Below are 21,888 nucleotides of genomic sequence, written 5' to 3' on the forward strand. Positions count from 1 at the left end.
GCCACGGAGGCCCCCAACCATACGCGTGGCCTCCTCTGGACCCTCTCCAGGTTCTCCACGTCCCTCTTGAAGTGCGGCGCCCAGAACTGGACACAGTACTCCAGCTGCGGCCTGACCAGCACCACATAGAGGGGGAGCAAGGCCTCTCTGGACCTGTTAGTGATGCCCCTGTTGATGCATGACAGGGTGCGGTTTGATCTGCCTATTGCTGCGTCGCATTGGCGACTCATTCATCCTGGAGTCAATCCTGACTCCAAGATCCCTCTCTGCCTCTGTGCTGCTGAGAGGGTCAGCCCCTAACCTATAACCGTAATGCTGGTTCCCTCTCCCCAGGTGCAGTACATTCAATCCAGATGGACACTTTGGAGAATTTAGCTGCCTGCTTCTAACAAACTCCTTCTGACTCATCTCTGAGATTAGGCTGGCACCCTGCATTTTCAAGCCCCTCCTTTAATACATGAAGATACCAGTATTTCTTAATTCAATTATGCTAAGAATGTTTTAACTTGAGGAAAGCAACATTCCCGCAGCCCCCACCTCCCCTCCCTCCCCAATTTAATTCCTACAAATGGCTGAAGCATTTTTGTTAAAAACAGGATCAGCTTGAAGCAGATACCCAGGATGAAATTTGGCCAGAATATTTAAAATTTGGCAAGATTCTAGGCACCTGACAAACTTAATTATAGGCAGTAATTCCAGTTCCAGTAAGACAAAGTTGTTTTAAAGGGGGGCAATGTCTGTAATGTTTGATACTGTACAATGTTTTAGATGGTGCCTAGAAATGGCATGAGCAAGAAAGAAGAGACATTTTTCTTTTTATGCTGTGAAGCAATATTATTCATCTATAAATTTTAGCTGTCTCAGTAACTGAATTATAAAATAAGTTATTTTGTCTGCTGTGCAGCTTCTTACCAGTCATATTCCCATAATAGAAAAGAAACTCATCAAGATAGGCATTTCAGGTTTTGTGTTCTCTGCAGCTTAATTCCATTTGGCACACAGATTTTACATATCAGCGCTAAATGGAGGAACTCGCTGTGCCAATTTAGTGCTTATTACTCTGGGCTTCAAATGAGTCAAAAGGGCCTAAGTTGTTCAGCCAGGGCTCTTTGTGTCATTTTTGTATCGGTCAAAATATGACTTTAAGTACAGCCGACCTAGTCAAAAGCTTATATACTTAAAAGGGAAGGAAGAAAGCAACTTCAATTTATTTATTCTTCTGCTAGCAACTTTATAATTCTACTTGTCATTCTACTGTATTCTTACTGCCATTAGCAACCCTTGTTAGAGCCTGGAGACACAGAAGATATCTGAAATGAAAACCACTTGAAAAAATACCATTATGGCAAGGAGAGGTGGTGAGCAGTTTAACTGCCTATTGCAGTATAGAACTATTATCACTGAGATGTATAGCTTCATTTCTGGGTCTTTCACAGAAAATCTAAATGAGCCTATAGAGCAGAGACAGTTAATAATGTAAGAGAAATAAATAGCCCAATGGCTACTATCTGACATCCTTATTAACTATATGGTCTAATCAAATACAGAAGATCCTCATAAATGAACCAGCACAAACTAACCCAGGGTCTTGTTTTAATATTGCAAACATAATGATTAGCAGCTGCCTGGAGCCTCCAGAAAGAAAACTGCAAGCAACTGAAATCTTTCTTTAATTCTGCATTGATGTTGTGAAAATTAAGGTAATGTGCTTTTATCTTTCTGTACCTAAACAAACACAGGTGTAGAGAAGCCAAGGGGAAAAAAACAAAAGCAAGAAAGATGCTGTAGTTATAGCCTTTATTGTGGATGTAAGTCAGTATCATAAAACAAGAGACACTCCATCACTGGGCTTTCATAAACTGTCTCATTGTCAAATTAAAAAGAATGGGATTTTTATAGTTTCCCCTATTGTATTCTAAAACTTGCCAAAATACAACCCACTAGCAAATGTCATATATGAGTAGTAAGGGTTTATCAATAAAAAGTGTAAGCAGCTCTGAAACAATACCTGATTGAAGTGTAGCTTACAATTGTTTTCTTTGATATTTTAAGAGCGGCAGTTTAAGAAAGCTTTACCTTCCTTGCAATTTGAAAAATTTTCTTTTTAATCAAAACCAAAGAAATGTTGAAATGTGTTGGATAAAAATGTAACTCATGCTATACACTGTATATAAACTGGTCCAATTTCCCAGTGGCTATGTTTAATGGCTTACAGAAAAGACTTTGAATATGTGTTCTTGGTGTAATTTATGTTGCTGCTGTACTATATGTTATATTATGTTTTAGACGTTATTATGTTTTGTTACATCAAAATTATTATATAGTTTTAGATGTTTTAGGTGTTATATGTTTTAGATTTTCTTGAAAATACAGACTAGATTATGGACAGTCTTGTTAGAGCAGAGGTGGGCAAAATGCCAGATCCAGCCATTTCTACAGCAGCTAGACTTCATTACCCAGCAGCCCCTGCTCATGTTGTTGCAGCTGGTTTCCATGGAGACCCAAAGAAGGGCAGGGATCTGACAACACAGGGCTGGGGTTTCCATGCAGACTAGCCCAAGCAGAGCTGGCAGGGCACCTAGCTGGATGGGGAGCTGCTCCGGGGCTGGAGCTATGACTGGGGCTAGGGCTGAGATTTTGAGGTGGTGATAGCACCGTCTGGAGCTGGGGCAGAGCCATGATCTGCTGCCCACGTGCCCCAGGCAGGGTTGTGCAGGTAGCAGATTGAAGCTCTGCCCCAGCTCTGGACCATGCTGTCACCACCACAAAATCACAGTCCCAGAGCAGCCACATGCCCTGCTAGCACTGCTTGGGCCAGATTCCATGGAAACCCTGGCCCTGTGCTGTCAGGACTCCATCCCTCCTGGGGTCTTCATGCAAACTGGCTGCAGTGATATGGGCAGGGGCTGCTGGGAAATGAAGGATTCGGACCACAGGCGGGACTTTGCCCGCCCCTGTGTTAGAGCTATGCTGGTGCCACAATGATCTGGGAATGATCCGAGAGACAAGGATTTTTTTGAGTAATATTTGTTATTGGACTAACTGTATAGTTTGGATACAGCTTTGATAAGCTTTTGGAAGCAAAGCATTCTTCTCTGGGTCTGAGCCCATGGAAGGTATTTTCACAAGCATCCAAGTCATTTTCAAGAAGTATTTAGGGACAGATCTTCAAAGCATTGTCCCACATAACCCCTAGACACTCTTCTGACCATTAGAATCCTCTGCCCCAAGTCAGCACCCAGTCTCTTCAAGCAATGCTTTAGGGGAATTAGGCACCAATAGCACATAGAAGGTTTTAGGAACCAGCTGAGTGGAGAGCTAGCCAAGCTAATCAAGAAAGAAATTAATAGAAAAAGGGAAGGAGTTTGTGCCGAAGTAGCCAGCCTGACCAAAGATCGGTGCCTTCCTTCACTCAGTACCTCAGTTGTCAAATCATTTCTGAAATTAGAGACTTAAACCTGAATTTCCTATCCATAAAAACAGAGAGGAAGACCTAATCATACCTAATAGCCTAACAGTTAGGCCATTCACATGGGACACCAAGGTTCAAATTCAGAGCAGGGTCTTAATCCCAAGTCTCCAACATGGCTGTTCTAATCACCAGGAGACACCTAGAATATCTTTTTTGCAAGGTCTCTCCGGCCCACAGGGCCAGTCCTCTCTAACAAGCTCCACAGAAGGCGGTTTTGTGGCCTCCAGGCTGTGATAAGTTCATTAGCTGTGCAGCACCGTTGACTCATAAACAGTTTTGTGCATGATACTATCAGCAACTTAGGCACTGAAACATTTGAGCAATAGCCAAGCAGTGGTTGGGGGAATGTCAGTTGTACCTAAGTTGTTAGAAGCAGCTTTAGTTGCCTAATTATCTTGAAGGTCTCACAATTAGGCTTTTAATTTCTTTTTAAAAATGTTTCCCTCTTGGCTAGTTCATTAAAGCACTGATTCCACTGGGCAACAGAACCTTTGAGGGTATACGCATGACTTCTTAAATGGGAAGAACTGAGGGCTTCTATGGACATGCAAGGAGCCTACTCCACCACTCTGGAAATCCAATGCATCAGAACAGACTTAATCAAGTCTGCTGGAGCATGGAAATTGATGCACATTGGCAGCCTTCCACATCACATGTATCAGAATTGCCATGTATCTCTGCACTGAAAAAAATGGTGGCAGGGTGCTTTGCAATAAAACACGTTTGATGAGCTTTAGTTCAAAGCATCCCACCGCCATTTTTTCAGTGCGGGGATGCACGGGGACACTGATGCATGTGACACATAGGTGCATGGCTTGCTAATTAAAGCACCTCATACTAAATCCCAGATCACATGTAAAAATACCCCAAAAGTTTAGTTCTGCCCCCATGTAAGTAAAGGTCAGCATGTCTCTGAGTCCAAAGGTGTTGGCAGCCCATAGACCAAAATCAGCTGTGACAAAATGATGGTGCAGGTAACACATCAGATGTAAGTAGTTAAAAAGTAGTAAATCCCATATGCACAGGTAGGTATTCAGAAGGTATACCTGTGTCACCTCTAACTGAAGTCTGCAGTACCAATGTGAAAATGTCATTCCAGTTCTGCATTTTCCAAATACCAAAACATATAACCTAGCTGCCATTAGAATGGTATGTGCATCAATCAATAATCTGAGACTGAAAGGCTGAAAGCAGTTCTGAGCATGCCCTGATGCCAAACATTCGCTACATTTTTACTGGCAAAAACCCTGATTTCAGTATCAGTTAAAATATTGTTCATCAAAGCAAAGACCTGGAATTGGTTCTGTATTCTACAGGCCAAATGCAGAGCTGGCTTAAGTGGATACAACTCCATTTATTTTAGTGAAGTGTTCAGGTTTGAATTTGGCCCTTTTTCATCATCTCTAAGGCAGTTAACCTGTGTGACCTAAAATGAAAAATGTTTTTTCCTACTATGTTCTCCCCAGTGAGAAAGTGAGTATTACTGATCACCAAATGGATAATAAGGTTTTGAATCAAGTGATGTGGCACATTCAATGTGAGTTCTGACTTTTAGCTTCCCAAACTCCTCTGGGATGTACAACTTTTCATTTAACTGAGTGAAAAGTGTTTTTTTTCTGGTGGTTGTTGCTGCTGCTATTTTACTATTTTTTTGTAAATTTTCTTCCCTGAAAAACTGTTGGAAAAGAAAATGTATCCTGGTACCAAATGCTGAGGGTATAGTTTTCTTGGACACACAAGTGTAAGCCATTGTAAAATGTCTGAAGAGACAGAGAAGTTACATGTAAAGCAAAGCTATGAGATACCTAGGGTGAAAATGTAATTGGTGTAAGACAGAAATGTGCTCTGGAGTAAAGGTTTACAAAGCTAATAGAAATGTTCTTATTACATTTTTTTAATTACTAATGAAAGCAGTTTTGTTCACATTTAAATATTTGTACCCAGTGAACCAATGCATTATGCTACTGCAGTACAATGCATGAATGTCTGCATAAATAAGAATGCCTAAATAAGTTGAAACCAATGACAAATTTCCCATTGACTTTAATGATACAGGATCAGGGTCACAATGAGACTATGTCTGTGACAAGCTGAGTAGATTTAATGTTGAGTATGACACAGTATTGTACATGCCCATTGTTTAAATTGGACTCAAATTGTATGCACCTGACTTTTTAATAATTCTTTTACATTTTTTTTCCTTTCAGTAAATCTGAATGCCCATTTTGGTTGACAGAAATACACACTCCCCATCCTCATAATAAATTACATATATTTTAGATCTAAATGGGTGCATCTACATGTGCAATTAATTTAAAGCAATAAACTCTGTTTAAGCCAGGGTAAACTACGCCTGGGCACCGCATCTACTCGTGCACCTAGGACAGCAGCGATTTGAGCTGGGGTGGAGCAATTAACATTAGGCTCAGGGGCGTTGGGGGTCAACCCCAGACTCCAAGTGGTGGCATCAGGTGGCAGAAGAGCTGGCTGGAGCATGAGGCTGCAGAAAATCCAGAGCCATGTGGCTAGGTGGTAGGCAGGAGTCTGGCCCCCTGCTAGCTGAACTGACTAGATACAATTTAAGCCCACAGTCAGCATCTACCTATGTATTTAATTGCAGTTAATTACCCTGCCATAAGATAGAACTGTCTCCAACAGTACTATCTTACAGTGACATAAATTAGTTTATAGCAGCCTAATAGTATTGCACGTATAGACAGTGATATTTTACTCCACAGCTAATTAGTCTACTTACAGTTAAGCGCATGTGTAGACATGGCCACTGGTGTTAAATAAAGCACATGATGGTTCAGCTGGATCATTTTTAAATGGCGTTGATATTTTACAAATCTAAATTCCAGTTGTGTTATAATTAGATTGTGATTTATGATGTTATTTATAGGTTTACAAACATTTATACTTGTAAATATTAAGATACTAAGAAGAAACACTGATTAGGAAATTAAATGTTGTTAGGACATGAGCAAATATGTAGTGGAAAGCAAAGCTTGTAAATATGTTTTGTTTAAAGATGGATTATGACAGCTATTTAAGATTAATAGTCACGGCGGCATTTGTAAGTTTGAGGGTTTTATTTTTTAAATGAATTGGCTAGTATGTTTGCTCACAGTATATGTGGTATATAGTGAGCAAAAGAAAATCAGTTCAATGCATTTGATAAAACTCTTCTTGCTTAAGATTTTCCTAAATATGGAATATAGATTAATTGTCTTAGTACATGTGTACTCTGAGTTTGACTACAAATTCAATGCTATCTTTTGTCTTGAGCATGTTTTCACATACCAAGTTTAATGTAAAGCAAAACAAATGTATAATGTACTTGTGCTGGTTCAGGTGTGCAACTAGAACAAAGAAACCAGAAGAGCTGAAATATTTATTAGTCTTCTCTATTCTTTCAACAATGGATTTAAGAGTATAATTCAGTGATATGGCCTTTGCAGTCAAAATAAATATTCGGTATCTTTACTAAAGTAAATCTACATTTTATGAGATTTATCGGTCAAGAGCTGGTTCAGCTGTAAGGGGTTTCAATTATTCTTTGTTCAATGTACATCTTGAAAATCTGTGTCTAACACATCCAGTCTTGGATTTTCTATTGGCCAAAATGCCTAATGTGCTCAAGTGGAGTTATGCATGTAGCATGAGAATTGGGATCTGGGGACACATCTGAGTATTTCAGTAATTACTCTTTCTGTTGTACTAGAAACTGGTAAGAGTTCTCTTGTATCAATATGCTTTGGCTTTTATATATATGTATGTATATATGTATTTTAGAGAGAGAGGGGAGAGAGAGATCCCCGGCAGTATACTTTTAATACTATGGATTCTTATAAGAAAACTCAAGGTTTATGTTGTGAACGGTGTTTGTAAACTTGACAGTACTAACATTGTTAAAACCCAATAGCTCCACTCTCAGCATGGAGCCACCGAGCAATAAAATCAGGGAGCCAGAGAAAGCAGGAATGCCTCCTCCATCTGTGTGGTCTCCCTGCACTTAAATCCAATCACTCTGCACTCTGACTATTGAGCCAAGGAACCATGCTTACCTTGCTTCATGGTTTTGCTCTACTGAAATCTCTCAAGCCCACTGCACTTCATGTGGCAGAGGGAAGGGGGAGAGGAATGGGCAGAGGGGCTAAGAGCTATGCATCCTGGGATGCTGGAGGACTGCAAATTAAGAATTTAATTAACTCTTAATTTAATTAAGAGTAGACCAAAAAAACCCTGGAATGACCTGGGTAAGATGGAACAAAGATAACCCTGATTTCATTTGGCTTATCTTTAAAATATTTAGAGGGTACTCAAAATGGAACAACACTCTCTAATGGGTGCATGCTCCCATTTTAAGTGCCTTTATGATGGTTTAAAGGTAACCTGTAACAAGACACTTGGTTTTGTGAAATTTCAAGACTAATGTCATGAACCTGACTATTCCTACAGGGGTTCTGCTATCTTAGGTTTAACTCTATATATAGCAACCACTTCTGTAAGAACTGACAAACACTTATACCAGGTCCAGAGCTCTGGGCATAAAATCTCTCTATTCTTAAAAATAAAAGGTGAGTATTTTGTGTGTGTGTGTGTCTTTGTAAGGTCCAAGCTTCTATAACAGTGCCTGTAAAACATTTTTATTTACTTTTTAAAACTTCTAAGCTGAAGTAAAAATGTTCTTCAGTTGAAAGAATAAGCTCATTTCTCTCATGTTTGACATGTATGAAAAAGACATATTTTTAAACCCTTTTTTTTGGTAGTGAGGAATTTAAAGTTTTGTAATTGGCATGCCGGTTTAACAGAACTTCACTTCCTGGGTTTCCAACCTCAGCCTTTCCTTTATTTGCATGCAGATTTTGTATTTAATTTTCTTTAAAGGAGAAAGTCATATCTGAATACAAGTACCATTCTATATGAAGAGCTGACTAATTAGGTTAACCATCTATTACTTCATAATTTTAAGTTTCATTTTAACAGGATATTCTTTACAGCACAGATATGGGTTTAATAGATTTTGAAGGGCTAAACCATTAAATATTTCTCCTTTTAACATTGTGCCAGTTTAACATCATTGCAAGAGGTTTTTGTATTTGACTGAATGGGCTTAATGTTCCAAATATTCTTGAGACTTAAAGCAAATAATTCCATGCCTGTAGCATCACATTTATTTCATTACTTCTGAATAACAACACTGTCTGTATCCTTTGCCTTGGCTGTAAATACAGCTTTAGTGAACTTGGGCTATATAACATCTACTGTAGAAAAGTTAAAGGTGATATAAAGGATTCAGAAATGGCATAGCTCCAGATGCCTTGTGGAAACAGCTCCTATCCTTCTGAAACCAAAGAAGCTCAAGTAAAAGGAACAAGAGACATTTTTATTTATATTTCACGAGGGCTTATTTCTATCATTGTACAACAGGAAAAGGTCACATTACAACTTCAACTATACTACTGTATCTTTTCTCTCCACCCTCTGGCCATCACAAACAAATGGTATGCTTTTATTAAATAGATCCCTGCAGCCTTAGAGATTGAAGAGACTACTGTAGATTGTATTCATTCCTGACAGGTCAATGCTGGATCACACAATTACCATCTGTCAAACCATCAAGGCCAGAGGAGAGTTCTGACATAGACATACAGTGAATACGTGGTGACCATCAGGTTCAGAACAGCATTTGGGTTGTGAATCTTTATTATTTCTGTGCTGACTGACCAAACTTCCTGAAAAGTGTGATGTTTGTTCAAAATGCAATATAGCAAAACTAAGTACTCATATGTGCAAACAAAAAGTACAAATTGGTTTTAAATAGAGCGGTCACCTTCCAATCTCTTCTCTGTCAGTTTGGTTATATCATGGGCATAAATCTGTAGAATTTTGTGCTGAAGTGGAAACATGTAATAAGAGTTGGTGTGTTCCAGCAGTGACAAGGAAGTCTCACTGGTGCTGTTATCACTTACAAATGTGACCACAATAACACAGCAACAAGCAGTTTAACTTAGTTTCTGTCACTTGCTTGCTACAGAAATAATGGCTTATAGTTCACTACAAAATTTCATAGAAAATCAGTTCAGATCTACAAGAAAAGCCCCATGTTATCACTGGGCACATCTACACAAGACGCTAAATGTGCAGTAGACTAATTCTATTGTGCATTAGCACATTACAGCAAACCCCATGCTATTACACTAATGCACAGTACAATTAGTCTACTGTTCATTAGTGTCACTAAAAAGGTGAGCACTGGCACTACTGTGCAGTAGCACCGGTTACTGTACATTGAGTTAGTACCTTTTATTACAGATAGTAAACTCAATGCTCAGTAACTACAGTGCATTAATGCACCTGTAGATGTGCCCACTGCTTTTTATTTATTCTGTCCTGTAATAATCATAAATCATTATATCCCAAGGAAATACTGTCATTCATTATTAACTTAGTGAAATCAATGGAATCATAGAGTGCATGGTGCTCCTACATCTTCCGGCCTATCTAAGAGTGATGTAATGTTAAGCAGCTTGAGTCCTCCACATGCACAGTAGGTCAAGGTCCTGAAGGTTTGACAGCCAGTGAACTGTCCATCTCTAAGAAGGTGCTGACTTAGTTACATATGTCAAGCATGTACAGTGAAGACCTAGGAATTTAGTGCCAAAAAGGTGACCACTATCTCCTGAGGTAAAGCGGACGATGGCTGGTCTGCAGTGGGAAGACAGATGTTTGTTTCAATGTGATGACTGACAGATGAACCCGTTGGATGAGCAGTTGAGTGACATGTGTCCAAGACATATAATTGGACCGTGAACATGGTGTGATTCAGGGATATAAAAGGGCCTGAGCTCCACTCTGCCGTATGAGTATGCGTGTCTATGGGTTTTGTGTGAGTTGGTGTGTGTCTGGGGTGAGACCTGAGAGCAGAATAGTGAGTTTGAGATTGTGTGAGATAGAGGGAGTTTTGTGAGTATCTAGTGCCTGTGATCCGATTGGAGATGTATGTAACCTAGGTTCCCTGCTGATCAATTTGGGATTTGACCATAGATCAGGACTGGTGCCAGTAGTCCAACACTCCTGTGGTAAAGTATCACCTGTTCCCTAATTAAAGAAGAAAGAGTACCCTAGAGAAGGGAAAAATCTCCTGGGGAGATGGGAAATCTGCACAGTTATCATTGTAAGTATACAGCCCAAGAGCCTGTAACAGCTAGCTCTCTATGTAAGTATGTGCAATTTGCAATATTGTTTGGAGTACACAGACAGAGGGTCTGTAGTCTTTTTCTTTCTCTCTCATTGTTTTCTTACTCACCACTGTATATAATCTTACATATTAATCTTGTTATTGTCATCTGTTAATATTAATACAGTCTTGTGGTTTCCAGTTAATTGAGGGGTCTGTCTATTTGTATTAACTAGTGTGATGGGATAACACTGGGCTGAAGGGTGTTCCCTTCTTAGAGTCACCTGCCACCTTAAAAACCCTTTCCCTGGGCTGAATTCTGAGTGGAGTAACACCCACATTTGTTTAATTAAGAGTTCAGTATTTTAACAGAATACTTATTCAACACAGAAAATAGTATCTGAGCCTGGTTAAAGGCTGTTGTTCTAAAGCAGCTGTTTGATGTTGTCCTTTCCTTAACTACCGATATGTTTCAAGAGTTAGTGTCCAGATAAGTGACTACAGAAAAGTCATTAGTGACAATCAGTGAAACATTATAGCTTGGTCTATCAAGAAAACGGTTACCATCATTGTCCCTCTAAGCTACTCTAATGAGAATTCTGCCTCCTTCCTTGGACATCCTTTTTCACCTTTAGTGGAAGGACCCCCTTAGCAAAGAGTCTTATGCTCATTCTCTCTATATATACTTTCACTCCCAATACAGTAGCATTACTTAATATTGCCACAAATTATAATGCTACCGCATCTCACAGTGCTATTTAATTACATTTTAAGTAGATATTGTGATTTTAATGGGAGTTTGTCATATATCAAAACCTAAGGCACTACACAGAAATGGAGTAGAAAAGATTTTACACTAAACAGTCACTGAGCTGAGGAGAGAGAGACACAGAGAAAAGAACCCCCTTCCGAAGAACAAAAATAGTTAGCTCTCCCTGGCCATATCTACATGAGCTGCACAGTTATTAGTACTTGCATAATCAAGTACTTAATGACTGTGCAGTAATTGGCATTACTGCACAGTAGCATCCCTGCACATTTTTTTCTGATGCTACTGCCTTGTGTAGACATGGCCTCTGGAAAGGTAGGGAAACACCAATAAAGAATTTATAATTTATCTCAGTCTCTCTAGGTCTGGGATTGAATAGCCAAAGAAAGGTCAGTGTAATTACAATGAATCATTTTTTGTAGGCAGAATGAGAATAAAGGCACAAGATTAACACAACTGGGATTTATTTTAACCTGGAGTTCTAGCATGACCATCAGAAACTCTCCCTCCATTTCTACTAAAGAACCTTGCCCAGCCACCTACCTGCAAACATTCAATCACTTTGGAAAGTAGATAGTAACATCCACATAACATCCTCCTGAGCTGATTCTCTGGGGCAACTAGGAAAAAAAGGAAAATTGAGTGCTAATTAGCTGGTGTACTATATAAGAATAATGCTTCTATCAGATGAGTTGACTCTGGCTGTAAATAGTAAATGCATCATTTTTGTTAAGAGAGAAATGGATACAGCAATATAATTTACATGGGATTTGCACAAAGAATTAGAAACACTTTAAAAAGCAAATTGGCTGTTTTCTGGTAATCGTACAAAAATGAGATTGTAAAACTCTATTGCCATTTCCATGAATTCCTAAAGTGAGCCAAGATTAATGATAATGATACAGTTTCCCAGGGAGCATTTATGCATCCTGAATAAGCATAAGAAAATTAAAGTTGCATTTTATAATACAGTGACTGTAATTACACTGTTGTTACACTTCAATTACACTGTAATCACATTGTGGTTATGTTTTTGATAACTAATTTTCATTAATTTATATAACTTGAATATTATATTGTACAGAACTACCACTAAATGAGAAAAAAAAACTATCTTTTGTTTTCACATTTGTATTTCTAGAATTCAGAATATTACTTATATTTGCTCATATTCTTTTACTTTTAAACCTTGCTCAGGTATCATTACATGGTGAGAAATAGGAATTTCTCTGGCTTAGGCACTTGAATATACCAAATCTAGGTCTGTGTCTTTTTCCATGGTCCTCATTATGGTGGCATATTGGAGGAGAAGACAGCTGGAAGAAGCATAGATGACGTATACTCCAATCTGCTTATGAGGCATTATGTGAGTGGCAAACCTCAGAACTGGTTGGGTCTCAGTCGTGATGGGATCAGGCCTGAGCCTAAGAAACATGCTGGTGTTATTCCCTCCATCTTTCTCCTCCCACTAAAGAATTAGGTTCCAAACCTTACATCCACCTTAATTGTCCTTGGAGCAGAATTCATGAAGAGATGAAAGCAATAAAGGTGGCTTCATAAAACTTTTGTGACTTCTTCTCCTGGAGCCAGCTGGGGATAGTTTTAAGAGCTGGTGTAATTTAGAGTGTACTTAGGGCTGCTCAGGGATCAGATTATCACCTAGATGCTGTTCTGGAAGCCAGTAACAGAATACATCATTCCTGATGGCCCTTTACCGATCAGGTTTTTAATAAGATGTAGACCATAGAAAAGATTTGCAGTTCTTTCGTTTTTTTTATCTTGCACATTTGTGTGAGATAAGCTAATTAGCAATAGACCTGCTATATCCCACTCAAAATAGTCTCCTAATTAATCAGAATAGAAATAGAATATGTAAATTTATTTTCTGATTTGATTTCTTGTGTGTAAAATCTGCTATTCTCTTCCTGAGATGACACCTCCATTCCTTCTTTGGCAGACATGCCAACTTCTCCTGTTCCTAAAGTTTGAAGTTTCCTGTTCACCTGAAAGGGAATAATTGCAATAATCTTTTCTGGAGGGACAAGATAACTGTTCTTGTCAGATGCCTTATGGCTATTATTCAAACATACTTTGTGTTCTCACAGTTCTGATTCTTCCTGTTGCTGTAATATTGTAGTCACCCCTCTATTAAGGTCTACTGCTATTTTTTAATCTTTCAATGATTTTAATTCCCCTAGAATTTTTTTAAACTCTAGATTAGTTTCATTTTAAACCTTGTAACTCTCTGAGATCTTTCTCAACTAAATGGTTTGATAAATATTTATGCAGGGAAGCAGTTCCATCTATAATTCAAACCCTAAGCAGGGCATTGGCCTCAACTATGTCTCCTAGTCACAGGCCATTTAAAATCAGAGCTCCCTAGGGAAAATTCTGGAAATTCTTGAATATGAAGCCACTGTGCACTTGCTACTATGCCCTTTATAGGTGCATCCTGGCTTTCTGCATTACAGGAGGGGAATATTGCCTTAATTTCTTTCTCTTTAGCAAAGAGATTATGGGCACAAAAGGTATTCACAAAGGTATTTAGGTACTTAAGCCCTTCTTAGACACTTAAAATTAAGCCCTGCAATGGTTAGCATTCATTTCAGTCTTAAATTAGGGGTCTAACTCCTCTGTGAAGGTCACACACCTGATATATGATACATGTGGAGAGATAGGCAGACACCTAAGTACAACAGTGACAAATGCCAGAATGCTTAAACGATGCTGCCTTTCCTGACAAATAAGAACACCAAGGACGAGAATGCATCTTAAATCCCAACAGTCTCAAGGGAGTATTCTGTGCTGCAGGGTAGTACCGATTTCTTACTGGGACTCACAAACCTGAAGTAGCTGTTCAGGTTTGTTGCCTAAACCGGCCTTTGTTTTTTACAAAACTCTGTGGTGCTGGTGTCCTGCTTTTAACAAACAATGCAGTGGTTAAAGAATTTGGCATTCATTGACCATATAGAGTGAGAGAGTGAGCATGGCTGGCCTAATATTGATTAGATTACTATAAATTAAAGTGTGATTGTTTAATAAAAATAATGTATCTAGTCATGAAAAGATGGACTGGAATACAGCAAGGGAACTGTCCTAACCATTATGGGTGAGAGAGAGGAGTTGGGAGGCTGAGGGAGGTGGGTAGGCACACCCACCACCCACCCGTCAAGTGTGGAATCAAAGAACTATAGAAAATAAGTATTGGAAGGGACCTCAGGAGGTAATCTAGTCCAGCCCCCTGCTCAAAGCAGAATATTCCTCAGCTAGATCATTTCAGCCAGGGCTTTGCCTATCTGGGCCTTACACACCTCCAAGCATGGACAGTATATCACCCCTATAGGTAACCTGTTCCAGTCGTTCACCACCCTCCTAGCGAGAAGGTTTCCCTAATATCCAACTTAAACCTCCCTTGCTGAAACTTGAGACCATTGCTCCTTGTTCTGTCACCCGTCACCACTAAGAACAGTCTAGATCCATCTTCTTTAGAACTACCCTTCAGGTAGTTAAAGGCTGCTATCAAATCATCTCTCCGCCTTCTCTTCTGCAGATGAAATAAACCCAGTTTCCTCAGAAGTCATGCTCCCCAGCCCCCAAAACCATTTTCATTGCTCTCTGATGTACTCTCTCTAACTTGTCCACATCCGTTCAGTGAGGGGCTCAAAACTGGGCACAGTATTTCACATGTGGTCTTACCAGTGCAGAATAGAGTGGAATAATTACTTCTCTCAATCTGCTGGCAATGCTCCTACTGATAGAACCCAGTATGTTGTTAGCCTTCTTGAAAACAAGGGCACACTGTTGACTCATATCCATCTTATTGTGTACTGTAACCCCCAGGTCCTTTTCTACAGAGCTGCTGCTTAGCCAGTGAGTTCCCAGGCTGTAGTGGTGCATGGGATCCTTTCATCCTAAGTGCAGGACTTTGTGCTTTTCCTTGTTGAACCTCATGAGATTTCTTTTGGCCCAATTCTCCAAATTATCTAGATCACTCTGAATCCTAGCCCTACCATCCAGTGCATCTACTGCACCCCCTGGCTTGGTGTCATCTGCAAACTCGCTGAGGGTGCAATCCATCCCATCTTCCAGACAGTTAATGAAGATATTGAACAGAACCAAGCCCAGGACCAACCCCTGAGGCACTCCACTTAGTGTCTGTCTTGCTGGCAACCAGTACTGAGCCATTGATTACCAAGCCTGACAATCCAGTAAGCTTTCTATACACCTTACAGTCCATTCATCCAACCCATATTTCCTCAGCTTGTTTTCAAGAATCCTGTGGGAAATGGTATCAAAAGCCTTGCTAAAGCCAAGGTATTTTACGTCCACTGCTTTCCGCCGCATCCACAGAGCCAGTTACGTCATAATTGAAGGCAATCAGGTTGGTTAGGCATGACTTGCCCTTAGTGAATCCATGCTGACTGGTGAATCCAAGGGCTCAGCTTAGCAGGAAATATTGGGTGGAAAGGGAAGATAGTATAGACAAAACACGGAAGCAGGAGAGGCTGAAATTTTTCTTTACTTGCTTCTCTGCCAAATGTGTATCAAAAGGAATCAGGCTGAGACCATAAACCCCAAACACCAATTTCATCAGGGAGACTATGGAATGACTATGTACCATTTTGTGCTTATAGAATGAAAATAATGTGACAAGATTAGGCCAATTGGGATTCATTTTAACTAAGAGTCCTACCATAACTACCAAAATCTCTCCCTTCTAATTATGGCACATATACCAATGGGTTGGCTACCCTTAGGGTACACAGGCACTTGTATACATACTCAGTCCTTTTCCTGGACTTAAGCTCAGGTATTAGTATACATACTCAGCAAATATGTATGCAAGTACCTGAGCTTAAGTCCAGGAAAGGGCTTACCTGTACTTTAGCCCCAGTAGTTAAGTGTTTACAGTACTTGCCCAGGAAGATAGAGACCCAGCATCTAGGTTCCCACCTAGAGAAGGTTTTGAACCTACATGTCTTTGACTTCCCAAGCACACAGATATAATTACTATACCATAGGCTGGGCCTGAGTTAATGATTCTTTTGAACCTGAGCCTTGCATTTGCTAGTTATTGGGTAACATAGGTGGAAAGTAATGCAGAAGCTTTTGCCTCAGTGACAGAAGGGGTCCAGGACATACTCCCTGTCAGAGTAGCATTAACAGCCTTAGACCCAAATATATCCCTCTTTCGGCCAGCTTCCAAAGTAGAGCTAGCAAAGGGCATGGATAATGCCTAATCCTTGGTATGGTGGTCACAGCAATATGCTGGCAGGTCTGAGGGAAACAGGTTAAAAAACCTCCAAAAGAAGACTGGAGGGAGTAGGGCTGAAACCTGTATCTCCAACTTCCTAGGCAAGTGCTTGAACCATGCAGCTTTTAGGGCTAAAAAAAATTGAAAGGCTTCTGTCTTCCTTGCTCATCTAACACCTTTTAGTCATTGGTTTCTAGTGAGCTACATTTTTAGATCTTGGACACACAGATCCACAATGGGCATGCGTATGTAACTGCATGCAAGCATAGTCAGTGCATAGCCTACTGAGCATATTCAGTCTACAAGCACATGCTTATGCAGGGGCGGTCAAAATACAGCCGACAGGCTGGATCTGGCCTGAACCTGCTAAGCCATTCTATCTGGCCCACAGGACACCTAAAAAGTTTAGAAAATTAATATTTATCTGCTCCTGGCTGCCTGTCAAAGATGACAGGAGCCGAGGCACTAGGCCCCAGGGGAAGCTAATTGGACCCAACAAGAAGGTGGACCTGCCCCAGCCCCCAGCCCCCCACTACCACCACTCCCTCTAACCAGAAGCTTCTGCCTGTGGCTGCTTTCACTGCTTTCCTGCACACTGGCCAACTGCTTCAGCACCATGTTGCTCCCAGCTGCATCACCAGATCACGGAAGTGCAGGCCCCACACCAGTACCCTGGGGCCAGAAGCGAGAGGCACAGTGTGTATGTATGTGTGTGTGTGTGTGTGCGCGCATGCAATAAGGGGGAGAGGGAGAGAAGGTGTGTGTTTATAGGGTGAGTCCCACAAGCACACTCCACCACCCATACCTATACACCCCCCACATACCCACATACCTACACACCCACAGCCCCCCACAAACCTCTACCCACCCCTCAGAACATATAAGTGTAAGACTTCATTTTAAACTATTGTTTCATCACCTCTGCGTACACTACACAAACACATGTAAATCAAGACAAAAATATGTTTTGAAATCAAATTAATGAATGTTGTAGATGTTTCATTTTTTTGGAATATAATTTGGTATTTTTCCTGGTTCTGAGATGACAAAACTCCTTGCTGAAAGAAGTATTTCTGGAGGCAAGGGGAAGAACTTCTGATGGCAAAGATCAGGGGTAGGGGGTGTTACTTCTGGTGTCAAGATGGGACCTGTTAAGGGGCAAAGCTACTCATGTGGCCCTCAACAGCCTGCCAAAACTCAGTAAGTGGCCCTCCACCTGAAATAATTGCCTGGCCCTGTGCTTATGTGTCCACACAGCAGGGGAAGTAGTTTTGATAACAATGCTACATAGATGATTAGAAAGCATTTGGATGCTCAAAAAGACATGGCTTTCTGTCCTTAGAGGCTGTATGTGTCTCCAGGTTTAAGCAGCATCAGCTGAGTGGGATTCTTAGGACTGAGGGGGGGGAGAGGTTAAGGATACAGGCTAGGCAAGGATGAAAAAATATGCTCTTCTCATCCTTGCATGTATGCATATAAGGACCTAGCAGAATTAGGCCTATGTTTCTTTCATTCAAATAACATTTTCATAAATATTGAAAGCTGTTTTACACTGATTATAATTATATTGCAAAAGGCTAAAATACCTGCAAGACACCACAGCTCTGGCCTACGCTCTCCTGCTGTGGTAGTAGCAGTAATTTGACCTTGATTATTACATTTTTTTGTATCTACAGACTTTTTCAACACACACACCTTACTGTTTCTATTCCAGTGCTGCATGGAGAGATTCCAAGTTCAAATCCTAGGGCTGGTTTTGACTTCCTGTGCCAGAAAAAAAATTAGAAGCGCTATTCTGGGATTGTACCATGTTGATATGTGTAACTCCCTGTGGTTCTGGGACGGCATTATCTATAGGGGTAAAGCGTAGCCTTTCATAAAGATGTGAGACATATTTTCCCAAATTCTGCTTCCTGGTTTGTGGATGATTATTATGACAAATTTGTAGCAATTTTAGAGCTTTTCATCAATACATCTCAATCCATTTTACAAAACAGAGTAAACACCATTACCCCACTTACTTAATCTAACAAGGCAAGTGAACAGAACATAAAAAAAGGATAAGAAGTTTGTTCAAAGTCACATAGTCAATTCCAAACCTAGGAACAGAGCCCAAGTATCCAGCTGAGTATTCTTGCCATGGAAGTGCACTGCCTTCTTCTGTATAAACAAACCCAAGCATGCTGTATTAAGTTGGTAGGTAAGCATATATTTATAAGCCCATAAATAATTTTGAATGAAGTTTCAAGGGTAATGTTAAGCAACAACCTTCATTGAAAATCCCATCACATTCTATAAATGTTAGAAATGTAAGCGATGCACTTCACCTCATGTTAACACCCAGAATTACATGTATATATTTAAATGATTTACTTGACTACAGCTTTACCCCACACCACTAAATTTGTCCTTACCAAGTACACTTGAAAATTTTAGATAGCAATGTTTCACAAAGGTATTTAAGTCTATTATGCTCCACTGAAATTCAACTTTGTCATCTAGATGCACAGAAATTCTGACCAAAATAGCCATGAGTGATATTTGACAATCCAGTGATGATATGGTGATGTTTGCTAAATAGCCTAGGCAACCCAAAACAAGTGACACCTAAGAGACCCAGATTCTAGGCACATGTCTTTTAAAGGGATATTAACCAGGAACACTTACAAGAGAACAGCCTAACCAGCAGACCACAGAACAGACAGGACAACAAGTATGTTCTTGATAGAGTTCTGTCAAAAAGGAAACTATCCTGGGGACAGAAGAATTACTCCTAACAACAAGGAGCCTCTGCCTCAAAGAGATGGGTTAAGGATTTGTGAGGGGAGAAAATAAGAGTTTTTGTGCATTTTGCTTTATATAATCACTGGGGAACCTGTGTAAGAATGACTGGCCATATAAAGCAGGCTTCTCCACATTGTACTCCACCACTTGAAACCCCTCCAGCGGGTAGGGTGGCCATCATAGAGGACAGTCCTTTATTGATATGAAACCGGATGCCTTTATGTCCTTTATGTTTCTCTTGAAGAGAAAAAATAGAGGACAGAAAGGTGTTGGGTTTTGTATCAATAGAGGATAGAGTACAGAGTAGCAGAAAACCAGAATGTCCTCAGTGATGACCACCCTACCACTGGGGCTTGAAAGGATGCCCAGACTGCACTATTTGAACAACTTTAAGTGGCAGTCCATTTGCTTCCAAACTTCTCCAAGCAAGCAAGGCCTCTTGGAAAAGGAGTGCATGTCTCTAACAGAAGGGACTGTGTGTATCTCTTTGGAGAGAGAGAAAATAAACCCTGACAAGATTTATAGAAGCAAACATCAAAGATTCTGACTTTCTTGTCAGAAAAAGAAAGCTTGTACATGCACAATGCTTAACATTCACCAGCTCTCACTACTAGCTCAACCCACCTTACAGGACAGTGGCTAACTCTCTCCACTGTCAAATCACTCTTTAAATCACACTTTTCCTTCAGCTTGCACTGGAGAGTAGGGTGGGCATATATGAGTTAGTAATCCATTCACTTCCATATCAACCTGTGCACTGCAGGTCATTCCTTCCCTCTTATTTTTATTTATGCAATTCCATTGGACCACATCATGTCCCTGTTGCTATCATGGTATCCAGCAAGTCCTATAGCAGATGCTGGCATAGTGTACATGATGTATTCGGCAGTAAAAGACTTAGTAAATTCATGCAAATAAACCCCACTTCGAAGCAGAGGCCAGATCTCCCCTCCTTTCCAGATACTACCCACCTACAGAATAGCTCTCCCTTTTGCTTGCTCTCCTTCTGGCCCCTGATTCCACTTGTCTCTCCTCATAGGTATGAGGCTGGCATCCTCTGCCAAGACATAAAAGGGCTCAAAAACAAAGTTTAGCGCTCTTTTCTGCCTAGCGCAGGGGGTCTGACTTGATGATCTACAAGGTCCCTTCAAACCCTATAAATCTATGAAATCTATGAAAATCCCAAAAATAAGTTTGCCCTATACCCAATTTTCCCCAGGCCCTAGGCAATATGTTAATTGCCATGCTATTTATAGAGGAACAGGCCCATTATATTGCCCTGGTAAAAAAAAAAAAAATACTAGTAAGCCAGGTATGGTTTATGAAGTCAGAGGAAAGTAGGATTGGGAGCATCCAGATGCATCCCAGCAGAAATTAAAGTTCCCCTATGGAATGAATGGGGAGCCACAGGCCTCCTGCATACCCAAAGTTCTGTTTCTTGAGGAGTCTAAGTGAAATGAGTTGGACCTATGTCATTTTGCAGAGCTAAATAGTATTCACCTCTAGGGTCATACAGCCTGTATAGTATTTTCCCATCAGACACGTAGGATATTGTGGTTCTGGCAGTGTTAGAGTGATGTCATAGCCATGATGGTCCAGGACTTTTGGGAAAGGCAAGGGTTTCTTAGGATGCTATCTTTCATTGAACCTATTCCATGGCTGGGACAGAGCTTTTGAATGCAAAACAAGTAGGCATTACCCATCTACTAAATGACACAGAATGTAGTCCATAATTATGTGGCAGGAAGAGGGGATGAATTGAAGAAGAGGGTGCATGTTCATTTGACTGAGGTGTTCATCTGAAATCTGTAATGAAACTAGAGTTCTGATGACAGAGTGGTTGGAAGGACACGGTGATTCATTTCAGGGTATGTTTGTTTGTTTGGTAAATGGCTGCAGAAAATTCTTCTTAAATGTTATTTGTTCCTTAAATATGAGACATTTAATCACAGATCTTCATAATGTCTTCTCCAGGAAGCAAATCTGTGACAAGGCAGAAAGGATACCACATTTCTCCTCAGGGATCAAAGACTAATGAATATTTATTCATTATAGAAAGCAACTTACTATTACATGCAGGCCCAGCGTAGTGAGAATGTAGTGGCAGCTGGAAAAGGAGAATGTGGGATTGATGGGAGGTGTTCATTTGACAGGCCTCAGAACTGCTTTTCCACACAGGCTCATCAGGATGGCAGAAACAGAAATTTGTGCTCCCCACCAAAATAAAGTTCTTTACTATATATTTTTCAAGTTTTGCTCTTGCGCTGTTAAAGAGAATATGTCTGGCTCTTCTCAACAACTGGAAAATGACAGTGTCATATGAGGAGGATAGACAATGGCAAACACTGCCAGGGACCATGACTTATGGAAAAGCTTTTCTTATTAGTGGAAATGAAAGATCAAAGCAAGAATCAATGTCTGCTTGA

At 40.3% G+C, this 21,888-nt stretch overlaps 1 long non-coding RNA gene across 1 annotated transcript; it reads right to left on the minus strand.

Annotated features, from left to right (window-relative positions):
- Positions 1-5,997: 5,997 nt before the first annotated feature.
- Positions 5,998-21,414, minus strand: LOC109308240. Its single transcript, XR_002100570.1, has 3 exons — positions 21,403-21,414; positions 18,370-18,373; positions 5,998-6,074 (listed from the first exon to the last, which is right to left on the minus strand). It is a non-coding gene; the product is annotated as an uncharacterized LOC109308240 (long non-coding RNA).
- Positions 21,415-21,888: the final 474 nt, after the last annotated feature.

Source organism: Crocodylus porosus, unplaced genomic scaffold (assembly GCF_001723895.1).
Source record: "Crocodylus porosus isolate Cpor-Errol unplaced genomic scaffold, CroPor_comp1, whole genome shotgun sequence".
Lineage (NCBI taxonomy): Eukaryota > Metazoa > Chordata > Crocodylia > Crocodylidae > Crocodylus > Crocodylus porosus.